The sequence below is a fragment of the Aquarana catesbeiana genome, linkage group LG03 (assembly GCF_042186555.1).
Source record: "Aquarana catesbeiana isolate 2022-GZ linkage group LG03, ASM4218655v1, whole genome shotgun sequence".
NCBI lineage: Eukaryota > Metazoa > Chordata > Amphibia > Anura > Ranidae > Aquarana > Aquarana catesbeiana.
In genome coordinates, this window is record NC_133326.1 from 247,258,556 (window position 1) to 247,282,920 (window position 24,365).

Here is a 24,365-nt window from a genome sequence, read left to right on the forward strand (position 1 = left end):
TATAAGGTTTACGTATCTTGCAGCCCCCACTCCTGAAAGAAAAACAATTAGATAATTAGATAAAACTTCAAAAGGAAAAATGTAGAAAATACCCAATTTATATCTCTGCTCCCATGACACTAACCTAGGCAATAGTGTCACTTATGCCCTGTACACACGACCGGACTTTCCAGCAGACTAGGTCCGACGGTCTTCCCGACGGACTTTCGGCGGACTTCCGACGGACTTTCCAAGCGAACGGACTCGCGCACACACGACCAGACTTTCCGGCAGAATAGGTCCGAAGGTCTTCCCGACTGACTTTCGACGGAGTTACGGCGGACTTCCGAACGAACGGACTTGCCCACACACGGACTAAAGTCTGTTCATTTTGAACGTGATGCGGTACGACGGGACTAGAAGAGGAAGTCAATCTCGCCGCTTTTATCAGCGAGATTAACACCTTGCGAGCCCCATCGCAGAGCATTCCAGGCCCTCAGGTCTAGTATGGATTTTAAGGGGGAGCCCCCTTTAATAATAGGTTATAAAAAAAAATCCAAATATTTGATGATATCTAGGAGCACCATCAAATCTATCATAACCAAATGGAAAGAACATGGCACAACAGCAAACCTGCCACTCACGGACTGGGCAAGGAGGGCATTAATCAGAGAGGCAACACAGAGACCTAAGGTAACCCTGGAGGAGCTGCAGAGTTCCACAGCAGAGACTGGAGTATCTGTACATAGGACGACAATAAGCCGTACGGTCCATAGAGTTGGGCTTTATGGCAGAGTGGCCAGAAGAAAGCCATTACTTTCAGCAAAAAACAAAATGGCATGTTTTGAGTTTTTTGCGAAAAGGCATGTGGGAGACTCCCAAAATGTCTGGAGGAAGGTGCTCTGGTCTGATGAGACTAAAATTGAACTTTTTGGCCATCAAAGAGAACGCTATGTCTGGCGCAACCCCAACACATCAAATCACCCAAAGAACACCATCCCAACAGTGAAGCATGGTGGTTGCAGCATCATGCCATGGGGATGTTTTTCAGCAGTCGGGACTGGGAAACTGGTCAGAGTTGAGGGAAAGATGGATGGTGCTAAATACAGGGATATTCTGGAGTAAAACCTGTACCAATCTGTGTGTGATTTAAGGCTAGGAAGGAGGTTCACCTTCCAGCAGGACAATGACCCCAAACACACTGCTAAAGCAACACTTGAGTGGTTTAAGGGGAAACATTTAAAGTGTTGGAATGGCCTAGTCAAAGCGAAGACCTCAATCCAATAGAAAATCTGTGGTCAGACTTAAAGACTGCTGTACACATGTGCAAACCATCCAACTTGAAGCAGCTGGTGCAGTTTTGCAAGGAGGAATGAGCAAAAATCCCAGTGATAAGATGTGGCAAGCTCATAGAGACTTATCCAAAGCGACTCGGAGCTGTGATAGCTGCAAAAGGTGGCTCTACAAAGTATTCACTTTAGGGGGGTGAATAGTTATGCACATTGACTTTTTCTTTTATTTTGTCCTATTTGTTGTTTGCTTCACAATAAAAAAAATAACATCTTCAAAGTTGTGGGCATGTTCTGTAAATTAAATGATGCAAATCCTCAAACAATCCATGTTAATTCCAGGTTGTGAGGCAACAAAACACGAATAATGGCAAGGAGGGTGAATGCTTAACAGGAAAAATGCCAAGGGGGGTGAATACCTTTACAAGGCACTGTAGCTAAAGCAGAAGCAAGATGAACTAATTACTGTTGCTTTATATGTGGCAGCTTCTCAGTCCTAAAGAACATACCCAGATGTGCTTGATAACAGGAAGCTGTTAAACGTGCGTTCAGACGCAGTTGGGTGCTTTTTTCAACTGCCCCTGAACTTATTAAATGTTATCCTATGTGACCATGTACACAGTCTCGTTTATTGCCGTTTTTTTACAGTTGCGTTTAACAGCGTTTCTTTGGAAGCAAAAAAATGGGTTCAGACGAAGAAGATTTCCACGTTTCAGACGCCAAACACGGCTAAACGCGGGTACCCGCGTTTAGACGCTTTTTCGCTTATAAGCGTTTTAAAAGGCCCTATATTTTAGACTTGAAAAGACAAAAATATGATGGAAAACAATGAAAAAACATAAAAAATATAGTTTAAAATGTTTTAATTACTTGCGATGATTCATAGACCATATATAGCCATATATAGTCCATATATAGTTATATATATATATATATATATATATATATAGTTTTATATATATATATATATATATATATATATATATATATATATATATATATATATACATATAGCCATATATAGTCATACTTTTTCAAGTAGAAGGTCAAATGTGGCAATGGACATGCGTGTGAAATTAAAAAATTTGTCGGGGTAGGTACGCAGCTGTACATGCATGTTTACAAAATATCCTGCCGACATTCGCTGCGCAATCAAAGGATGGGTCCAATAGCGACGAACTCTGACTCTGGACCTCCCACGCAATTTTCAACGTCATTCTAGCCTCATCAAGAGCAATGTCAGGAGCATTTCCTGACATATGCTCATTATGGGATCCATTGCAAAAAAAAGCACAGAAATAGAGGCAAGTACAACTAGACAACTGCTCTCTCTGCTGCTGCTGCTGCTACTCACTCTGGTCAAAATGGCTGAAATAGTTAACTACAATGTTTTTTGAGCTTGGGGAGGTTCTTTAATGAGGTAATCTTAATAAACGCTTCTAGACACAAACGCGGTTAAACGCGGCTAAACATGGCATGCAAACGCGGCTAAATGGGTGTTTTAAATACAGGTTTCAAGGTGTCAAAAAAATCCTTCAGAGGACTTTGCCTCAGCGTCCCGTGTACATGGGGCCTAACTGTAACCCTAATGTTTAAATAATAACCTATTATTTTCTCATCCTTTGTTCTACAGATAGTGCTGGACACCCAGAGGTATCCTAAGGTTGTAGACAACTTTCAAAACAGTAAATATATTTTATATTAATCTCTCTGAACATCACATGCCCACTTCTTTTTATTGTGATAGAGAGTTGATCTTCACAGAAGTGTTCCAGGACTCTGAAGTCATATGTCATCAACCATGATGGGATCTGGTATCCAACATATCCATGGCGGTTAACATAAAACCATTCTAAAAAAGTTTACACAAAGCACTGAGTTTCACTGCACAAAAGGTAAATCGCTGTTTAGATTATTTTATACTACAATTTTTTTCATGTTAGCATGGAAAGATCAATTATTAATACGTGTTCACATCAATAATAGTGGGGACATCTGGAAGCTCATGGAAAGCCATCAGCGCAACCTAAATTAAAGTAGAACTGAATGCAAACTTTTTTTAAATCTTTGCCATCTGTTTGCATATTGAGATTTCTGTCTTCACTTCCTGTCCCATACCCAAAACAGGAAGTGAAAAGAATTCCCCTAAAGTGAGGGAATTCCTGGTTGTCAACAGGGTCACCAGAGTTAATGTCCCCATTGGAAAGTTTCCCCTCTATTTCTGGTGACAACCCAACATTTGGGATTTTCTTTTAACCAATTGACCTGAAGGTTTTACCCTAGAGGCGTTCTATACACAGGTGGTATATGAAATGTAATTTCCTGCTTGTGAGTTTGTCTCACTGATTTTTCCAGAAGTCTACACTAAGATAAACCAGAAGTCTACACTAAGATAAGTCAGATTTTGAGCATCCCCTGCAACGAAAATGTCATATTTGGTAAAATACTCTAAGAAGGAAATCACATCTAAAGGGATGCGGATCCTGCAGCTTTCCTCATTAGAGCCCTGCAGGTGCAGCAGCTGATTGATAATTACAAAACCCCTCCATACAGATTAACTCACGCAGACACAGACAAATAAATAGCTTTTTCTTCAGAATAACAAAAGGTAGGAATCTGCAACAAAGTTTGTTAAAATCTTTGCAATGTACATAGGTCACCCAGAGGGGAAAGTTTTTTCTCAACAAAAGTGGAGGTACTCTTTAACTGGCAATTGCTTGGTCATGCAACACTGTACGCAAATGTAATTTTTATAATTTTTTCACACAAATAGAGCTTTATTTTGATGGTATTTTATCATCAGTGTGTTTTTTATTTTTGCCATACAAACGAAAATTTGGAAAAATATAATTTTTTTAGTTTCTGTTGTAAAATTTTGCAAACAAATAATTTTTTTCACAAATTTAGGCCAAAATGTAGTCTGCTACATTTCTTTGGTAAAAAATTACCCAACTTAGTGTATATTATTTAGTCTGTGTAAAAGTTACAGAGTCTACAAACTATGGTATATATGTTTTTGAAAATTGATCAATCCTGATGTACTAATAATATACTAATTTATATTATTTTAAGTGGAAGCTGGATTAACAAAACATACCCGTCAGAGCAGCATCTATGGATGTTTTAATTCTTCAACATATGGCTATACTGTATACTGATTCTGGTATGGTGAAACACCTATTCAGATTATTTGATTGTAGGAAGCTCTTGGAACAGATACTTATCCAAGTCAGTAAAGTATTGTAAAGACGGATTTCTTTCAAAACTCACAACTGGAACACATTATATTTGTTAGAACATTATTAAATGCACTTTAAATAAAACTAGCATTAACCTGAATCTATCTTTATATTAGCCTCCTGTAATCTCTTACACAGCAGTATTCAGTCTGGGTGAAGGAAAGGTAAGAACTCTGAACCAGAAAGTGCTCTATATCTTTGAACCGTGGTATCTATATGCTTGCCTAAAAAAGGTAAGAGCAAGGGAATTACCTCAGTTGTTTGAGAATGCACATTTATTGTTCTGTCACAGGTTGGGGCCGTTGGAACAGGCTTTTTTTGTGTACAGCTGAATTCCTGGTAAACCACTACATACTGTACATATGAGAAATGCATATATACTAACTGTCTTTCCATTTAATGACAAGTAATTATGTTCAGCCAGTCATGTGATGTAGACAGTCTTACTCAAAAGCATAGTTACATCATTGACCACACTTTTATCCACTGTAATTTGGTAGTGCAGTTTGATGAACAGCCCACCCAACTTGCTGAATGGAGAATAAAAGAGCAAGTCAATGTTAATCCCTTTCCTTTTTCTTCTGTAAGCAAATTAAGAAAGAGGGACTGAGAACTCTGTGCAATATAGTGTTGACCCTCAATTCTCCAGCAAGAGGCTGGCCATATATTAAAGCGGGGGTCCACCTATCTATCGTTTTTTTTTTTTTTTAGTTCATTCACAAACTTTTCTTCTCAGCATTACATACTCACATATTGTGTGTAATATGTCCGCCTGTGTCAGATTTTGTCGGAAAGAATAACTTATATTATTCACTGCAGGCGGTTTCCATCTTCATTGTGGGCATTTGAAGCCCACAAGCATTTATTTCATGGATGTGGTGAATGCTGTGCTCCCAGCATTCACCGCTCGTTCCCGCACATGCTCAGTGGCATCCTGGGAAGCCTGAGACTAGCTCCCAGGAGTCTGGGAGAGGCTAGAAACACGCCTACTCCCATGGGAGGAGAACCAGGAAGTGCAAAGAAGAATAGAAAAATAAACGGTAATTACGGCGATTTAAATTTTTTTAAACGGCATGTCAGCATCTAGGCAAGGAAGAGAATACATACAGATATTGTTCAAAATTTGGGTGGAACTCCGCTTTAAGCAATTTTCTTTCCTTTAACTACAGGTTGAAGGAAATATAATTGCTCGATTCCCCCATCAACACTGACTAAATCCCTCCTGTTGGCTTATTGTATTCTGACAGCAGGATGTTTCCCCCCCAATCTAGGTAGATAGACTTCAATACATGGATACATCAAAATTTGATGGGTTTCTGCTGTACCAGTGGAATTTCGATCTTTCTATCTTTCTATGGTTGGCTTGACTGTCCAGGGAATAGAGGAGGCTGGTATTAAAACAGGTTTAGGTATATATAGTAGTTATATGTAAAAAAAATGTGTTTTTTTAAATAATAATGCATCCATCAGTTGGTAGCAGGTGAGACATTGTCACAGGAGTGGCTGAACAGAAATACAAATCCTTTGAAATTATTTATGCATTTCAATTGTGTATTTTACTGTTCACCTGAAAATCAGCTTAAAGCTGGCCATACATTAATCGTTTTCACGTGATTCCACCATCCACACATTTGAAGTGGCTGGGGGAAACACTCCCACTGAGCTATTGTATTCTGACAGCAGAGAGACTTCCCTGCCTACTTGTGTGGATGGGGCAGGCCATTCATTTTTTCAATTAACCTGCTGGCTGAGTTAAAAGAACTCACTTATGTATGGCTTACTTAAGACTTTGAAAGGGAGGGACTGTACAGGATCTATCAAGAGTTCTGTGTTCACTTTTGCTAAAAAAATGGAATATGCAAACACAAGATGAGAGCAGATAGATGACTTCATCAGTCCATTGCTCTTCATTCACTGATCAGTCTTTAGACTAGAAGCAGCGAGGTGATATAGCTGTGCTGGTTTACAGAAGAGAACATCAGGATACCAGGCTTGTTGTGCTGTCTGTCAGGACTGTGTAAATCTCAGAACTGAGGTGACAGAAACTCAAGTCTTTTGGCAAGTAAGATGAATACCATAAATGTATTTCATCTGTGTATTTGGATGTTTACCTAGAGTTCAGCCTTAAGCTGCTTTAGGCTAAGGCCACACATTTACTTTTCCATGTGTGTTTATATATGGTTACATGCTTTTAACTAAGAACATATAAATTATAAAGCACCAATTATTTTACACGTGTTCCTTTTTGGCTAAAATGCATTTTTCAATTTCAGTTTGTTGTTTATAGAATCTAATAAAGGAAATCTTGGACGACTGCTTCTCACAACACCAGTATAATCAAAACATGGATCATTTTTTAAGCACAAAGTAATACATTAGGAACAGAAGGAAGCATGCTCATGCCTTTTAATAATACTTTATGCTAACCTCTCAGCCTTTGTTGTGCAGTGGTATACTCACTGATGTACTTGTGGTAAATGTTTTGCTTAGTGTACATATTGTAAGTAATGAAATAAGTTTCTCCGCGCTACCCAGTGAACAAAAAAATGATTGCAGCCCTCACTGACATGCCTTCCCGCACTAATTGTAAAACTATTCCTTGAAAAAGTGCACTGCAATCACAATATAATAAAAAGAAACGCACTACTGGCATGTGTTAATGTGCAAACCCAACTTATAGTGGTTCTAGTGGCTCAAGGTTCTTTACCTTCATGCATTCTATGCATGAAGGTAAAAAACCTTCTGTGTGCAGCAGCCCTTCAGCCCCTCCTGAATACTTACCCGAGCCCCAAAGAGATCTAGCGATGTACACGAGAGCCTTGGCTATCCAGGGGCTCTCCCTCCTCTTGGCTGAGGCAGGAGTGGAAGCCATTGGCTCCCGCTGCTGTCAATCACAGCCAGTGAGCCAATGAGGAGAGAGAAGGGGCAGGCCCCAGCCGCGGCTCTGTGTGTGAATGGACAGCGTGTCTGTTTGGGTACCCCCATTGCTAGCTGCTTGCTTTAGGGGCACTCAGTAGGAGGAAGGGTCAGGAGCGCCAGCAGAGGACCTGAGAAGAGGAGGATCTGGGCTGCTCTGTGCAAAACCATTACATAGAACAGCTAGTCTAATGTGTTTTTTTTGTTTAGTTTATTTTTGTTAATTGCCTTTAATACCACTTTAAATGCAATATGACCTAACAGTTTAAAGTGCTATTATATGAATTCACGTGCAAATAAATGACACGATTAACATGTATCACAAATCATACTAACTAAAAATATTACAATGTAAAATGCATATATAAATATAAATAAAATATAATATGTACAAAAGTCCAATCCACAGTTTAGTTGATATACTCCACAGGTGCTCAGTGTCCAAAAACTATTTTTAGTGATAATGATTCAAGATAAATTATCGTGTACACCCAGTGTAATCCACCACCAATTACACTAGCTTCACACTTCACTGATGTAAAGACAAGCGCCTTGCCCTTTAACTGGGCTGCAACAGTTCTCCAGAACTCTCCAGATGTGCTCAGGATCTTAATCACTTAACAGTCTCTTCAATGAAATGGTGTTCAAAAAGAATTAATAATACTCATTGTGCAGTATTAACAACCAACGGCGGCCGGTCCATAAGGGGCGCAGGGGTGCTGCCACCCTAATTTCCATGACGGGCGCCGGACTAATAGGTTTCTATGAGTTTTTATTGTTAGCACATGATTAGAGCCTGATGCTCTAATTGGCTTCAAAAAGGTTGGGCTCGGGGCACAGAGCACTGTGCCCTGAACCCACCCACTTGTGACATTAGTGAATCAATATTCGCTATCGTCTTCTGGCTTCTCCTCCCAGCCAATCAGGACAGGAGGTGGATCTTAAGACTGGATTAGCTGGAAAGAGAAGCCGGGGAAGCCACATCCATGGATAGGGTGAGTGCGGACCTAGCGGGGGGTTCGTTTGCGCCCCCTCCAAAAAAAAATTGAGCACCAGCCCCTACTGTTGTAAACACCATAGATTTATTAAGATATTAAAAAATCCAAAGGAAATTTACTCACATCTTCCAGTGCACAGATCCTGTGCACTGGAACAATTGCCTCTTTAAAACAGTGTTGCCGGCTTAAGGAACAATGCCAGCACAGATTTCACATATCAGTGTGCCTCCGTCCTGCGTAACGTACTGCCATCATTAAGGTACGTCCCCGACATGTTTTGCCATGCCCACCATGGCTTCCTCACAGAAATTGTGGATATTTTAAATAAGCAAATACATTTAAAATTATGTGGCTATCTTGTATAGCACTTTAATGTTAAAAGCTAAGTCCAAACAAAACAGGTATTTAGGTCTGCATACCTAGCTGTTACAACAGCTATCCCAGTGAGATTTTTCATTACTTTGCTTAAGAGAGAATGTTAAAGAAGGTGTGGGAACACCCTATGGTGGAAGAAAAAAAAATGGTAGGGAGATTTTACTGTTCAGTTCCAAAGAAAAATGATCATAACCTAACAGGACAATCAAACATATAAAGGTATGTGAAATCTATTCTTAATATCTGAAACCAAGCAATGTGCTTTTTATGAAGCCATAAGGCACTAGACAAAACACTTTCTAATGGTTCCCCAGGTTCTATGCAATATATTCTATACTGTTTTACCAGGGACTAGGGAAAATAGGGTTGGATTCACTAAAGGGCAATCATTTTCCCCAGAGCTTAGGAAATGTGGTAAAGCTTCACATTGTAAAGCATACCCAGTCAGGTGCAAGGAGAATAACATTTTTTTTTAAAAAACAGCATTTTTGCTTACACATGATTGAATGATGAAAATCAACAGAGCTTTACCACATTTACCAAGCTCTGGGGAAAAGTTCAACTGTTCTTGCAAAGTGCACAGTCTATTTGCTTTTAGTTAATTCACCCCATATTTTTGGGGGGCAAATCAGTCATTGATGCAAAATAAATCTGAAGGCTAAGCGAGCTTTAAAATTCTATACAAATACATTATATTGTGATCTTTGAAAAAATGTATAATTATTTAGAAGGATGGAACAATAGTGGTGTGACCACATAGCAACAATTTCTGAGGACTGGAGAATAGCTACCATATCAAAGGTTTGATGTAACAATAAAAAAATAATATGTAAATAACTGCTACAATATTAGGTCATGATATAAAGATTTATTACACTGATAGACACTTGGAAATTTACCAGAGGTCAGTGCCACAGTTCTAGCGTTAATGAATTCACACTAATAATCTCTGATCCAGATGTTATTAAAAGAGTTGTCAATGAAATATGATCAAACATATTTGCACCACTACTTCCCACTCCTTAGCTGTTTTTGTGAGTGGGGAAGAGGTCACCGATGCCCTCTAGAGGTTCCACAAAAAGCTGGTACAGCTGCAGCTTGAGAGCTCAGTTTTCCAAGAAAATGACACACATACTGTATGTCAAGAGTCATTCTGAGGACTAAGGACTCTGATACAATGAGACGGACTTATACTACATTGAATTGGGCTTTGGAACCACAGACTAGGATAAACCGTGTTATCCACTCTAATGCCCTGTACATACAACAGGATTTTCCGACAACAAAATCCATGTTTTTTTTCTGACGGATGTTGGCTCAAACTTGTCTTCCATACACACGGTCACACAAATCTTGTCGGAAATTCCGAACGTCAAGAACGCGGTGACGTACAACACGTAAGACGAGCTGAGAAAAATGAAGTTCAATAGCCAGTGCGGCTCTTCTGCTTGATTCCGAACATGCGTGGAACTTTGTGCGGCGGAATTATGTACACACGATCGGAATTTAAGACAACGGATTTTGTTGTCTGAAAATTTGAGAACCAGTCCTCAAATTTTGTGTGACGGAAATTTCGATGGAAAATGTCCGATGGAGCCTACACACGGTCGGAATTTCCGACAACAAGCTCCTATAGAACATTTTACGTCGGAAAATCCTATCGTGTGTACAGGGCATAACAGTACATTTCCATCTATGTAACTGTTGCCTTTTTTTATATACCTTTTTTGTGTAAATCAGGTTTGCCCTTTTTTTCTTGCCTTTTTAGTCTTATTTAGATAAAATATATCTTTATTAAATTTTTAGCCATTACACTTACATTACAGTAGAATGTTAACAGAACAATAAAAACTGCAAAAGGGAAGGGGGTAATATGAACAAAAAAGAGTGGGAAAAAAATAGCAAAAAGGTAGAAAAATACCATGGTCAATCAGTAATGTATGTTGTACTAACCATGTCTAATTTAATAGATTTCACAGTTTCTGCAAATTCTCATCTGGGTCATGGACAATGCCTTGAATCAGTTTAAAACCTTCCTAGTTGCCACAATAAAGTGTAGCAGGCCTACTTGTAAAATAGTAAATTGATATTTTACCATTTTTGGGGCACATTTTCTAAAAATTTTTTCCCAAATTTGTCCCCATACCCCCCCCAAAAGAAAGTAACCAGCAAAGTCGTTTATCGTTTCAATTTTAACAATGTATACTTTATTAAATTTTTGACTGAACTGGGGACTGGGGACCAGCTAAAGTCTATACATTATAGTAGATCCTGCTTACTGTGGCTTGTTGAATGTATAAGAGGTCTGGCTGGAAACCCCACACTTTGAATGCCATTACCCAAAGGTGAACAGGTAAGTTATGCAATCATTTGTGTTTAGGGGGTTTAGAGACTTGGCAATTGACATTGGTGGCTCAGGGCAGTCAGACTGTCCCCCTGTAAATTTGGTAAAGTGTATTACTTTTTATGGACCGAAGCAGAAACATTACTAAAAATATTCTTTTTTTGTTTTTCATATTTTTCTACATTATATCATTTTGTTTTTCAGTTTGTCTACTTTTACCTATTTTGCACTCCCTTTCAGATTACTTTATTTATTAAAGTGTTTGTTACCCCAACATTTTATATTCCTTTTATATGGCTGCTGTACCATGTACTTGTATGAAAAAAGTATCCCGTTCCCTTAATATTGATGACTTTGTGTGAAATCCCTGGCGTTCTTGCCAGCCCCCCTGCTTTCCTATTTCAAAGTGACTACACTCGGCATAGAAGCACATCCTTCACAGCGTGGTAATCTTATTTTTTATACCTATACACAAATGTTTTGCCTTTCATTTCTATTTCAAAATTAAAAGGTTGTCTCACAAGGTTATTGTTTACAATCACTTTACTTACACCCTGGGCATTTAAGCCACATTTTCACAATCATAATTAATTTCTAATGTGAATGCAAGCTGTAAAGCGCATTGGTCAGTATTGCAAAAAATCTCAGTAGATAATATCTGCACAGAGCTCTATCTCTTTTCAGATCTACTAAGATTTGTGCACATTACAGCTTGCATTTAAAAAAGTGAGGTATATGTGCTGATATGCAAGTGCTAACAGTTTTAAGCAATACAGGCTTTAATGGGGATCAAGGTGTCCAAGCTTTAGTGGGGATTAAGCTGGCTATAGATGGATCATTTTTTTCCTGATCAGCTGGACGGCTAATCACAAAAAATATACAAACTGATTTTCCATTCACACATTCGAGGTGGATGGAGGAATCCCCCCACTGAGCTACTGTATTCTGGCAGTGGGACTCCTCCACTGCCAGAATATACTGATCAGCACTGTAGTTGACTGGCTGAAGCACAGATCGGGGGAAAGTATACCGACAGTCCCATTCAGGAGGAGTCGATCACTAGATCAACTCCTCCTGAACAGAAACAGCCACACATGTATCGAAATTTGGTTGGTTCCTGCTGAAGTAGCTGAATTTTGATCCATGTGTGTCCAGCTTTAAAAAAAATAGGGGAATAACAGAAGGGACAAAAAATCTGAGTAGGCTAAATACATATCGCTAATTTTTTTTTCCAGTAAATCTAGACTGCAGATGGAATGCACCTATGTAAACAGTATTAACTTCCAAAGGATTTGTATTTGTGTCAGGCTTTTTTGGTACATCTCTGCCAGACAGTACAGCTAGGAGGGTTGAATGATTTATTCAGTTAAGCTAGCAATACATGGCTCGAATTTTGGTTGATTCCCACAGAATTGGCTGAAATTCTTGCAGTTGGTTGCCCTGTCAAAAGTTTTCACCTGAACAATGACTAAATCCTATCAGGTGCAGGCACTGTGTGCCCATTCAGCCAGCCATGCATGATTACAATAGCCAGCTTTCTTTTTACACTGCTCTTTCTTCCTTTTCCTTATCAGCATAAGCGTATGCAGTAAAGCCTGGGTAGCACCTAGTTATGTCCCTCCTTTTTTCAGTCTGTTATGCAGAGTGCTGTTATGCAGACGGATGACAGAAGATTCATATGAAGAAAGAATTACATACTTATGCTCTTTTGTAATGTAAAAATACATTTAATTATTTTTGCAATAAAATATAATGTTGGTAAATGGTGTTTTTTCTATATCTGACTGTTGAACTTATTTTTTAGATAGCATTAGGCCCCTTTTATACCCAAAATGTGTGTGCTGTAATACATGTTAATGCTTGTTAAGCACATATTGTGCTTGTGCATTGTGCATGCTTCTTTAGGGGCACATCCATTCACCTCTAATGGGTCACCAACATGCTGTAATGTGTGCACATAGGAGTGAAAGGGCCTTGGCCACATCTAACAGATCTTTCAACCCCCAGCTAATCTTTCACATTTCCTAGGGAAAAAGGAAAACATAAGCGGATCAGGTCATTGTACAATCAGATTTTCCAAGTTAACTACTTGCCGACCAGCCGCCGTCATTAAACTGTGGCAGGTCCGCTCGTTCCCGCAAATCGCCGTCATTGTACATTGGCTCAGAAACACTAGTTTGTGGGCGTGTACGCACCCACTGGCCAGTGGGGGAGCCAATCAGCGGGTGGGGCAGACTCGATGTCCACCGTCCACCTACGATCGTTCCCCGCTGTGACAGAACGGGGATCTGCCTGTGTAAACAAGGCAAATCTCCGTTCTGACAGGGGAGATCACACAGATCCTGTCTCTGCTATGCAGAAAGACAGATCTGTGTGTTTCCCCAGGCAACCCACCCCCCATACAGTTAGAACACACCCGTAGGGAACACATTTAACCCCTTGATCGCCCCTGATGTTAACCCCTTCCCTACCCATGTCATTAGTACAATAACAGTGCATATTTTTAGCACTGATTACTGTAATAATGTCACTGGTTCCCAAAAAAGTGTCAAAAATGTAAATTAGGTGTCCGATCTGTCCACCACAATGTTGCAATCCCACTAAAAATCACAGAACACTGCCATTACTAGTAAAAAAATTAAAAATAATAAAAATGCCATAAATCTATTCTCTATTGTAGACGCTATAACTTTTGTGCAAACCAATCAATATATGCTTATTGCGATTTTTTTTACCAAAAATATGTGGAATATATATCGGCCTAAACTGAGGAAGAAATTTGTTTTTTTATATTTTTTGAGGGTATTTATTATAGCAAAAAATAAAAAATATTCCTTTTTTTTTTTAATTATCGCTATTTTGTTTATAGCACAAAAAATAAAAACCACAGATGTGTTCAAATACCACCAAAAGAAAGCTTTATTTGTGGGAAAAAAAGGATGTAAATTTTGTTTGGGTACAGCATCACACGACCGCACAATTTTCAGTTAAAAGTGCTATATCGCAAAAATTGGCCTGGTCATTAAGTGGGAAAATCTTCTGGTCCTTAAATGGTTAATGACAAAATAGCAAGAAGGGTGCAACAGCCTCAAGATACCAGAGCCACATCAACAGCAGTAGCAAGAGATAACGTGTTGCAAAGGCGTTCCCTCTTCCTAAGAGCTCTGAGAAAGAGGGTATACCCTTGAAACACATCTGTTGTTGAGTGGGGTCCTGGTCTCTATATTAGGTATCCATCCCCTGCCCATTAGTTGCGATAGTGGTTCAGTCCATGTTATTATGCTTGCAGCCACATGGCATTTGTGAGTATATTTTGCATGTCATTCAATAAAGATATATATATTTGTAAGGTAAGGCACGAGGCTGTCACACTCTTCTTTCTATTTTGATGTTTAGAAATAAAAATCCCCCAACTGGAACAGGACAGCATAACCTAAAGCAATTCCTGCTAACGCACTGAAATCTTGGGTCATCTAGTCCTTTACTTTTAGGCTGCCTAGTTTTCTTTACATAACTTTAGCATCAATGTGATGATGTTTTTTGTCTGCTATTGGTTCATACTTGACCTAATCTGGTTGATATCAAGAATAATGGCTAAAAAAATGTAAAAATTTAGACACATTATAGTCAAGAATTGCTAAAAGTAAAAGAAAATTCTGACTTGCAGTTTAAATGTGTGTTCATCACCAAGGTGAATCTGTTCATGCTCATGAACAATGTAACCACACCACAGATTTAACAAGTCTCGGAAATACAAACCACAACACCTGGATGCCAGCTGAGTATATAGCAGATGTTCCGCAACTATATACAGTATATTTGTTAAATAAATTGTTATATTACCATTTATTAATACATATTCCTGTAACTCTCAGAACAAATACTGTAAAAGTGGTTAAACTTCTATACTAAAATCAAAGTATCCTTAAGAAAAGAAAAAACATGACCACAAAATTTAACACAACTGTTTATGGACTTACTGTACTGTGAAATATTGTGTCATTGCCAGAATTGAAGAAAAGGTAAACGCATGAATAAAATTATACGGAGAAGAATGTTTTACAACCAAATACATAGGGGTATTGTATTTTACCAGGTGATATTTCTTAGTAAGACACTGCAAGATTTAAAAAAACCTGTATGATGTACAGGTTTACTGCATCCTATTCTTTTTATTCCAGCATCTGTCTGAGTGCTTCTTTACCCTTTTCACTGATGATACTATATATATATATATATTTTTTTTTTTTTCTTTTTGCTGCACACATTTTACATGCAAATGCACTTAAAACTGCAAAAAATATAGACATTTCTAAAAGTAGAGGACCTGTAAAAAAAAAACTGGTGGTAGCTACAATGTTTTATGTCACATGATATATGCATTACGGTTTATGAAATCTATATTTTCAGTCAAATTCACATTACTGCACCCAAACATAATAAAAATCCTTTTTTGGGGAAAGTATAAAAGATCAGGTTGTGTCAAGTGAATAGATACCAAATATGTCAAGATTCAAAACTGCATAAACCTGTGAAGCCTTTGACACCTAAAATTATCTCTACACTTTAAAATGGTTGCATTCAGCTTTTTAATTAAATTACAATATAAAACATACATTACCAAAAATGTAATTTCTGTTTTACATTAAACTAGTACTTAAAAAAAAATAACTGACACTTAAAATACTTTATTGTAAGCTATTATAAATTAACATTCTATGTTTTGCCAATTATGAATATTTAGTTAGGAAAACTTACATTTCGTGAGTCATACGAATTGAGAATTGCATGTTGTGTTAGCAAATCGTTGCCTTATTACAGGCACTTATTTAGCATTGAGGCACTCAAGTGCTTACAATCTAAGGCTCCTAGTTCAAATAAATATGCCAATTGTATACGAGGAAGGTCTTTAGACAGAAACCTACGCAGGAACATGCAAGCAGAAACCTATGCAAGAAAAATTAAACCTACGTGACTTAGTGGTTAGCCTGGCAACAGTAGGGACCAGCATTTTGAACCTTGGCCAGGACACTATCTGCAAAATGTTTGCATGTTCTCCCTGGGCTTGCATGGGTTTCCTTTGACACTCCAAAGGCCTTTCTGGTAGGTTAAATTGAAATCACCTTTAGGGCAGGGACTAATATGAAAGTATGTAAGGTGCTGCATAACATTTTCAGCGCTATATATTTGCCTATAATAAATAAGGGGTCATTTTACAAACAAGACATAAAATTCTAAATTCATCTAATGTATGTTTTATAATGTAATTAAAAAAAAAAAAGCTGAATGCAAAATGCTGCCATAGTTATTTTAAGTGAGGGCGGCACAGTGGTGTAGTGGTAGCACTCTTGCCTAGCAGTAAGAAGGGTCACTGGTTCAAATCCCAACCACGACACTACCTGCCTGGAGTTTGCATATTCTCCCTGTTCCTGCGTGGGTTTCCTCCGGGTACTCCGGTTTCCTCCCACACTCCAAAGACATGCTGGTAGGTTAATTGGATCCTGTCTAAAATTGTCCCAAGTATGTATGAATGTGAGTTAGGGACCTTAGATTGTAAGCTCCTTGAGGGTAGGGACTGATGTGAATGTAAAATGTATATGTAAAGCGCTGTGTAAATTGACGGCGCTATATAAGTACCTGAAATAATAATAAATATTAAGTGAATCTAACAAACCATTTTTAGAGTGTAGGTGATGCTTTGAAGTCTTTACACCTCATAATTTTAGAGTTAACCGTAAATGATGGTTCTAGAGTTATTTTACTCACTCTGGTATGTATGTGTTTATGTTCACATGTGCACATTTGTATGTGTGTGTACATTGGGGGGGGGGCTTTTAAAACATTTGGGAATAGCAATTACTCTACTTTCTTAAATGCTTACAAATAAATTAAAAATCCAGACTGTTATTCAAGATTTGATTTATGATGCCACATTGCATGTTAATCATATGGATTGCCTTTTTTGTCCAACAGCCACAAAAAGATTCATATTCTCAGATTCCAACTGTAATATTTTGGGTATGGGTGGGTGGGGGTTAAGTAATACATATATTATTTGGGACTGAGACTTTGATACAGGAGACCCAGAATGAGGAGGCACTTTACTCAAAATAGGGACCTCATGCAAGTTCTTGAGAAAGAAGAGAGAAAATTCCTGAGCATTTTAATAAATCTATTTTGGAATGTTATTCAGTTTTAGTGTGTTCAAGAAGTAGCAGATTAGATCATTTATGAAAGTGATCAAGAAATAGCAGATACAATAATTAATCATAGTGATCAAATAGCAGCAGATAAGATAATTTATGAAAGCAATCAAAAAGTAGCAAATTCGATAAATTATGAAAGAGATCAAGCAGTAGCTGAATGAGATCATTTATTGAAGTGATCCATGTATAGCAAACTAGATTAATTTATGAAAGTGATCCGGAAGTAGCAGATTAGATCATTTATGAAATTAATCAAAAACCACCAGATATTTTATAAAATTGCTAAAAACCCACTGACCCTGCATTCAGATCATTATTCTTGAGAAACATGGAATAAAAAAAAATGGTCTCTTTTTTAAATTTAAATCCCTTCTCCCCTTTGCTAAACAGTGTCTCCTTCTCCTGTCAGGAGTACTAGAAAGTTCTTGCAGATATTCAGCTTTACACTCTGAGGGTCTACCGCTCTTCTCCCCTTCTTTTTGTGGAACTTCCTCCTACCTCTTATTCTTTGAAATGGCAAATTCTGTCCACACAAATTCCACTTATTAATGTTATAATAAGCATTGTTAGAACAGACTTTTCTCATTTCTGACCTTAATGTAGCACATATTCTTGCATGCATAATTAACGTGCGCATGCAATGGCAAATTCTGTCCACACAAATTCCACTTATTAATGTTATAATAAGCATTGTTAGAACAGACTTTTCTCATTTCTGACCTTAATGTAGCACATATTCTTGCATGCATAATTAACGTGCGCATGCAATAAATTGATGTCCACATGCATATGTAACTGTTGCATGTCTGCAAGGTGGTAACAGGTGGTTAAAGTAGAAGTCCACCCTAACACTAAAATCCCTGCATCTACAGCCATTGACAATCTAACACTAACCTATCTAACCCTGTAAAGAAGAAATCAGAATACATACCTTTTCTGAAGCCGATCCGACCTGATCCCACACTGAGGTATCAGCTGCGGCTTCGCTGTGGAGGCGGGTGCAGAGGACATATCCAACAATGGAAGCCCCATAGTAACTCTATGGATGACGTCACTCCCCATTCATTTCACAGTCGTTGTTGGCCGTGTCCTCTGCAGAGCTTCTGCTGCTGGAGACCAGATCGGATCGGCTTGAAAAAGGGTATGTATACTGATTTCTTCTTTACAGGGATAGATAGGTTAGTGTTAGATCGTGGCTGTCTATAGATGCAGGGATTTTAGTGTTAGGCTGGACTTACACTTTAGGCAAAATATTGTGGCTTGGTTGGCACACAAGCACAATGTGTTCAGTACATCAGGAAACAAGCATTATACACATGGTGTTTCTTCATAAATATTCAGGTTGTAAGCTCAGGTCACACAATACATCAGCAACATTGTGCTTTCCAAAGGGCTAAGGCAGGGGTCAGCAACCTTTTGACATTTAAGGGCGGGATTCAATGTATGTAAATGCATTGAGGGCCACATTCACCTGCTAATAAATTAATAGTCATGGCTGTCTGTGCCCTCAATAAAAGATTAGACATTCCACCCAAAGAGCACGGTCAGCGACTCAGAAAGCATTAAAGGAAGAATCAGTTGGGCAAATGGCATTGGGGGCGGAGGTCAGCAATGGCATCCCCTGGATTGTCTGTAAGTGCGACTTTAAGCCCTCAAACCTACAGTGAATCTTTTACTACCATTCTAACACATTGGTAGTGTTGAAATGGACAAAGTGATCAAGCAAACTTCTGCTCAAGCCTGCATGACCTTCTGTTAGTTCAGAGGTCCATCCCATCTGGTAAGAGTTTGGATTTGGTGGTGGAGGATCAGTCACTCAGACTATTCAGCAAAACTGAATTGTGTTTCTCCTCATGAGGTATCCCTGCCTTTTTATTGCTGAGAACTGTCTGCTTTTTCAATACCGGTTTATGGACTTATATATTGCACTGCATTAATTTTACTTTTTTAAATTTTAATAAATGAAGATAATAAAAATCCTAACACAGTAATAAACAGTATAGGTTTACCTCACTGCTTCACTAATACAAAGCCAGTTCACCCTGAGGGAGTATGTAGCTGGGGATTAGGATTTTACTGCCCCCCTACCCCATCCTGGCACCAAAGGGCTGACACCAGCCCCGCTAGCCAGCATGGTATGGAGATGGGGTTCCTGTCCCTAGGGAAAATGGGGGCCCTGTTCTTGCCCTTAGGAGAGATGGAGGCCCCGTCCCCAGGGGGGATGGGGGCCCTGTCACCAGGGGAGAAAGCGTCCCTGTCCCAAGGGGAGGAGTCCCTGTCCCCAGGGGTCATGGATTCCCTGTCCTCAGGGGAGATGGGGTTTCTGTCCCCAAGCAAGAAGGGGTCCCTTTCCCCAAGTGAGAAGGGGTCCCTGTCCCCAAAGGAGAAGGGGTCCCTGTCCCCAAAGGAGAAGGGGTCCCTGTCCCCAGGAGTGATAGGAGTAATAGGGTCCTCCCATTGCAGTGTCCTCTGTACACCTATAGCAGTGTCCTCTTCCCTCTGCACCCCTCACTGTAGCTTCCTCTGTCCCCTACACCCCCCACTGTAGCTTCCTCTGTCCCCTACACCCCCCACTGTAGCTTCCTCTGTCCCCTACACCCCCCACTGTAGCTTCCTCTGTCCCCTGCACCCCCCATTGTAGTGTTCTCTGTCCCCTGCACCCCCCCCTACTGTTGTGTCCTCTGTCCCCTGCACCCCCCTGCAGCAGTGTCCTCTTTATTTATCACAGGCACTGACATTCAGCGGTGGCAGGCCGGGTGCAGCGTGGGTTGCCTACCCCTGGGCTAAGGGGACAATATACAGTACATCACTTCCAAAAATATATAACTAATGATGCTTTACACTTAAAGTGACATTAAAGGTTCATAAAAAAAAAAAAATAAGTAACAAACATGTCATACTTACCTGCTCTGTGCAATGGTTTTGCACAGAGCAGCCCTGATCCTCCTGTTTTTGTGTCCCCCCGCCAACACTCCTGGCTCCTCCGCCTCAGCCAGTGCTCCCAATAGCAAGCCATTTGCTCTGGGGGCACTGGTCCGTGCTTGCTCCAAATCTCTGTGGCTTCACCTGCCCCAGCTCTCTCTCCAATGGCTCCTGCTGCTGTCTCAGTCAATGAGAAATGAGAGACCCGTGAGAAGCTCAGCTCTAGTGCACATCAATGGATTGAGAGGGGGCTCAGATGAGTATTGGGGGGGCTTGGGGGGAGGTGCTGCACACAGCAGGTTTTTGTTCTTGAGCCTTTAAAACCACTTTAAATTAAACACACCTTTCAAATGAGGTTTTCTAGAATTGGCACACTCAATTAGTAAAATATACGTTAAATATGAGGTTAACCACTTTCTGACCAAAGTTGTTTTTAGGTTCTGTAGATATAAATGTTTGAATGTCAGTGGCTCATCTGTTTTTCATCCCAACTGGATTTTGATGATAACCACTTAGTTTTGGTGAACCTGACCTTACTGATCAATACATTAATACAGAGGACATTTTCCATATTAACCTGTCATATTCACATTTTGGTTCTTCTTTTCAGTTTTGTGCTCATCCCCCACATATTCTGTTTTTAATTTACTATTAGTTCTTACATTGTATGAGCTGTGTTAAAACTGGCTTTTTTTTTTTGCGTTAAGCACATTTTTTCAGTCCAATATATATATATATGAAGCAGGTCAAATGCAATCCAGGAGGAGGTCAACTGCAGGTTAAATGCATTGAATGATGACAGAAACATATCAAACTGATGTCATCTGGTGTCAATTAATACCAAAAACAAGCTGAAAGCCCATCAACATAGGCCCTTAGGTATCAACCTATTAAAGATACAATGCCCCTCTAATCTGTGTCTGGAGCCACATGTGCTTCAGCTGTCATTTCTCAATATAGACTTTAATTTGATAAGGAACTACAAACAGCTTGAGGCAATCATTCTCTAACACAGTATGGAGTGAGACATTGAGGGTGAGTTTCTGGAAAATGTAACATTCAGCACTAATCGCCAATGTTGTAGCAGTGTGGATGGGTAGAGAATAATATTTTGTTGAAACTTTGACACAGAAAATGTTCTAACTACACAAAAAGAACAACATAAAAATGGAAGAAAACCATAGCCCAACACAAAAGACAAAAAAGCCATTCAGTTTAAGTTTTTTTTATATTTTCTTAAAACAGCCATAATGCACATGTTAGGAACTGTCAGCCTGCCATTTGAATCAAATTAACTTTTATATTTTCTTTTTTTCAGGCAAAATGCAGATGTTAAGAACTGTCAGTCTGTAGTTTAGGTAAATCATCAAGTTACTTGCAATTTGTTAAAATATGTAGCACAAGTTAAAAAACATGCTCTATGCAAACATATCTTGAACATGAGCTGGATGGCAAACATGCAAGGCTATAAATAATATTAAGGCACACTTTCCAATCTTTTTTGAAAATGTGACTTTGGTGATATTTAGTACAAGTAGTTATTATTTCTTTACAAACCTATTTTTATTAATTGAACACAGTATATATACATATATATATAGATATATATATATCTATATATATCTATATATCTATCTATATATATGAATCTATCTATCTATCTATCTATCTATCTATCTATCTATCTATCTATCTATCTATATAGAGAGAAAGAGAGAGAGGGATATTTAAAAAGAAAATAATAATCTAGTAATTTATAAAAGCTGTAAGGCATAAGAGAACGGATTACAAACTCTGTGAAATAGCCTATTGGAACAACACATAAATATTAAATATACCCATGGTTGGGTAGCACTGATCAGATTTGGGTTTCTCACTTTATATTTTATTCGTAATAAACCTGTTTAACAATATTTACGTTTAATTTGCAAATGGGATGTCACGTCACCAAAGATAAAAATAAATATTTCCATTTAAAGGAATATCACACAGACTGGCCTTTTTTTATATGGAAAAAATCAGGTGCAAATCAGTATTGTCACAGCACTGTAAAAACATAGCTTAAGTTGCCCAGACATCTAAGGTATTCATATTCAAGATATGCTTGAATAAAGCAAGATTGCTACAGTACAACCAAGTACAATGTTATAAACACAAAATACAACAATTAAAAAAATAAAGAAATTGACACAGGACAAGACAAACTGAACATTGTATAATTATTTGTTCTGAGCACTACTTGAGTGAATTTCATTTCAACTAACCACCCAGAGTAAGTCAAAACAGTACACTATGAATTCTGATTAGCTGCTATAGGTACTTAACCACTTGAAGACCAGGCTTTTTCTAGCACTTGTTGTTTACAAGTTTAAATCTGTATTTTTTTGCAAGAAAATTATTTATAACCCCCAAACATTATACATTTCATTTTTTTAGAGGCTGATCTGCTGACAGCCTTAAAGCAGAATGAAACCCTCCTATCCTTTACAGCCAAGGAAGCTGCTTCTGTTTGATCTGCAACTTCAGGTCTGCATTTTTGCCTGAATTCCCACCTGAACTGGACCCAGTAACGCATAGGATCCTTTTGGAATTCGCACTGCGTGTGTCCCAGACATGTGTGAACCAGCTCCATTGAGAACTGGTCACACTAGCATGTCATGCGAATTGGATGCAGTGAAAACCGCATCCAATTCACAGATATGTAAACCCGGCCTAAATGTTTCTCCATAATGTCTTTGTTCTCTGGAACCTTTTATTGCCTTTGTCCTGGTTGCAAAATAGCATGCTGCAGTGTCATTCAAAATAAATGGTAGGGTAACGCAACACATAAACCTTTTTATTTACATGTATTACCTCAATGCATAGATTTGAACCTGCCCTAAATGCATCTACATCGATTAGAAAGCAGGGACTGGTTTATTTTCATGTCGATTTTACTGATGCAATAGATTTTATTCACTTAAAATCAAATAATTATTCTCCTAATTTCAAACCCCATCCCACATACCCACACAGGATGTTCGGCCTAATCTATATTTTTTTTGTCCAAAAAGGCTCCTGTAACATAAGAGGAGCACTGTCAGTGTGTAATAAATAGCTTGTCATATCCTTGTAGAAGGTGAAAAAATAAGGTGATTTTAATGCTCAATTTTGTGGATTCCCTGTGAAAAAGCTTTGTGAATAAGCTTTGCAAAGGAAACAGTCTATGCATTATTACTGTAAAATGTTCTACCTTTGATGAGCCAAGCAATATTATTAAAGCAGAAGAAAACCCATCCATAAAACAGTTTCATTTCCAGCACGTGCCGGAAATGAACACTCTCATTGGTTGTGCTCTCAACCAAACTGTCAAACCATCCAATGGCTGGTGTCATAACTGATCACATGTGCAGCATCATGGCAGTTGTAGATTAAACAGAGGCAAAGATGGCAGCTTCCTTGGCTAAAAACGATAGGAGGGTTTACTTACACTTACTTACACTTTAAGTTTGATGATATTGCTTGATGTTTAACTACTGGCATGCAATATGTGATACCATGGAGTGGTAAATCAGGCTCCAAATTCTTTACATAATTAGCTAAAGCGCAGTGTGTAAATTAACATAATCTAAGGCTGCCAGACAGATTAAAGTGGTTGTAAAGCCTTATAGACCGCTTTTTACTACAGGTAAGCCTATAATAGCTACCCTGGATATCTCCTAAACCTGCACGGTTTAGGAGATATCCCCTATATCAGCATGTGCCGACATCATCAGGACATGCGCACTGAAGCAATGGTATGTCCGTGCCGTTGCTACAGTTAGTGTGCCATCACTGGCGGCTCCCGCGCACATGCGTGACCTCATCACGGTTTCGGCCAATCACAGCGCCGGAACCCGCGATACCCGGAAGTAACTCCAGAAGCGATGTCGCCGACTGGAGCTGTGTACGGGGAGCACTGCGGGGGCTTCAATCTAAGGTAAGTATTTCATAATGAGCTGGTATGCTATGCATACTAGCTCATTATGCCTTTGTCTTGCAGGTTTTTCTTTTGTGGGTTTACAACCACTTTAAACTGCTAAAAGATACAATATAATTCACTGTTATGAACAAGCACT

At 38.8% G+C, this 24,365-nt stretch overlaps 1 protein-coding gene and 1 long non-coding RNA gene across 4 annotated transcripts in view; one reads left to right on the forward strand and one right to left on the reverse strand.

Annotated features, from left to right (window-relative positions):
- The window catches only part of ADAMTS20 (ADAM metallopeptidase with thrombospondin type 1 motif 20), a 263,623-nt gene that overhangs the window by 45,502 nt on the left and 193,756 nt on the right, over nucleotides 1–24,365 (reverse strand). The gene's annotated exons all lie outside the window — the stretch shown is intronic.
- LOC141132008 (uncharacterized) overlaps nucleotides 1–24,365 on the forward strand; it is an 83,685-nt gene that overhangs the window by 8,197 nt on the left and 51,123 nt on the right. For 2 of the 3 annotated variants that reach the window (XR_012242848.1, XR_012242849.1), the window contains exons 2-4: nucleotides 2,902–2,921; nucleotides 3,016–3,163; nucleotides 21,587–21,626. This is a non-coding gene — a long non-coding RNA (uncharacterized lncRNA). The remainder of the gene's footprint in view (nucleotides 1–2,901; nucleotides 2,922–3,015; nucleotides 3,164–21,586; nucleotides 21,627–24,365) is intronic. The other variant, XR_012242850.1, reaches the window with a different exon arrangement.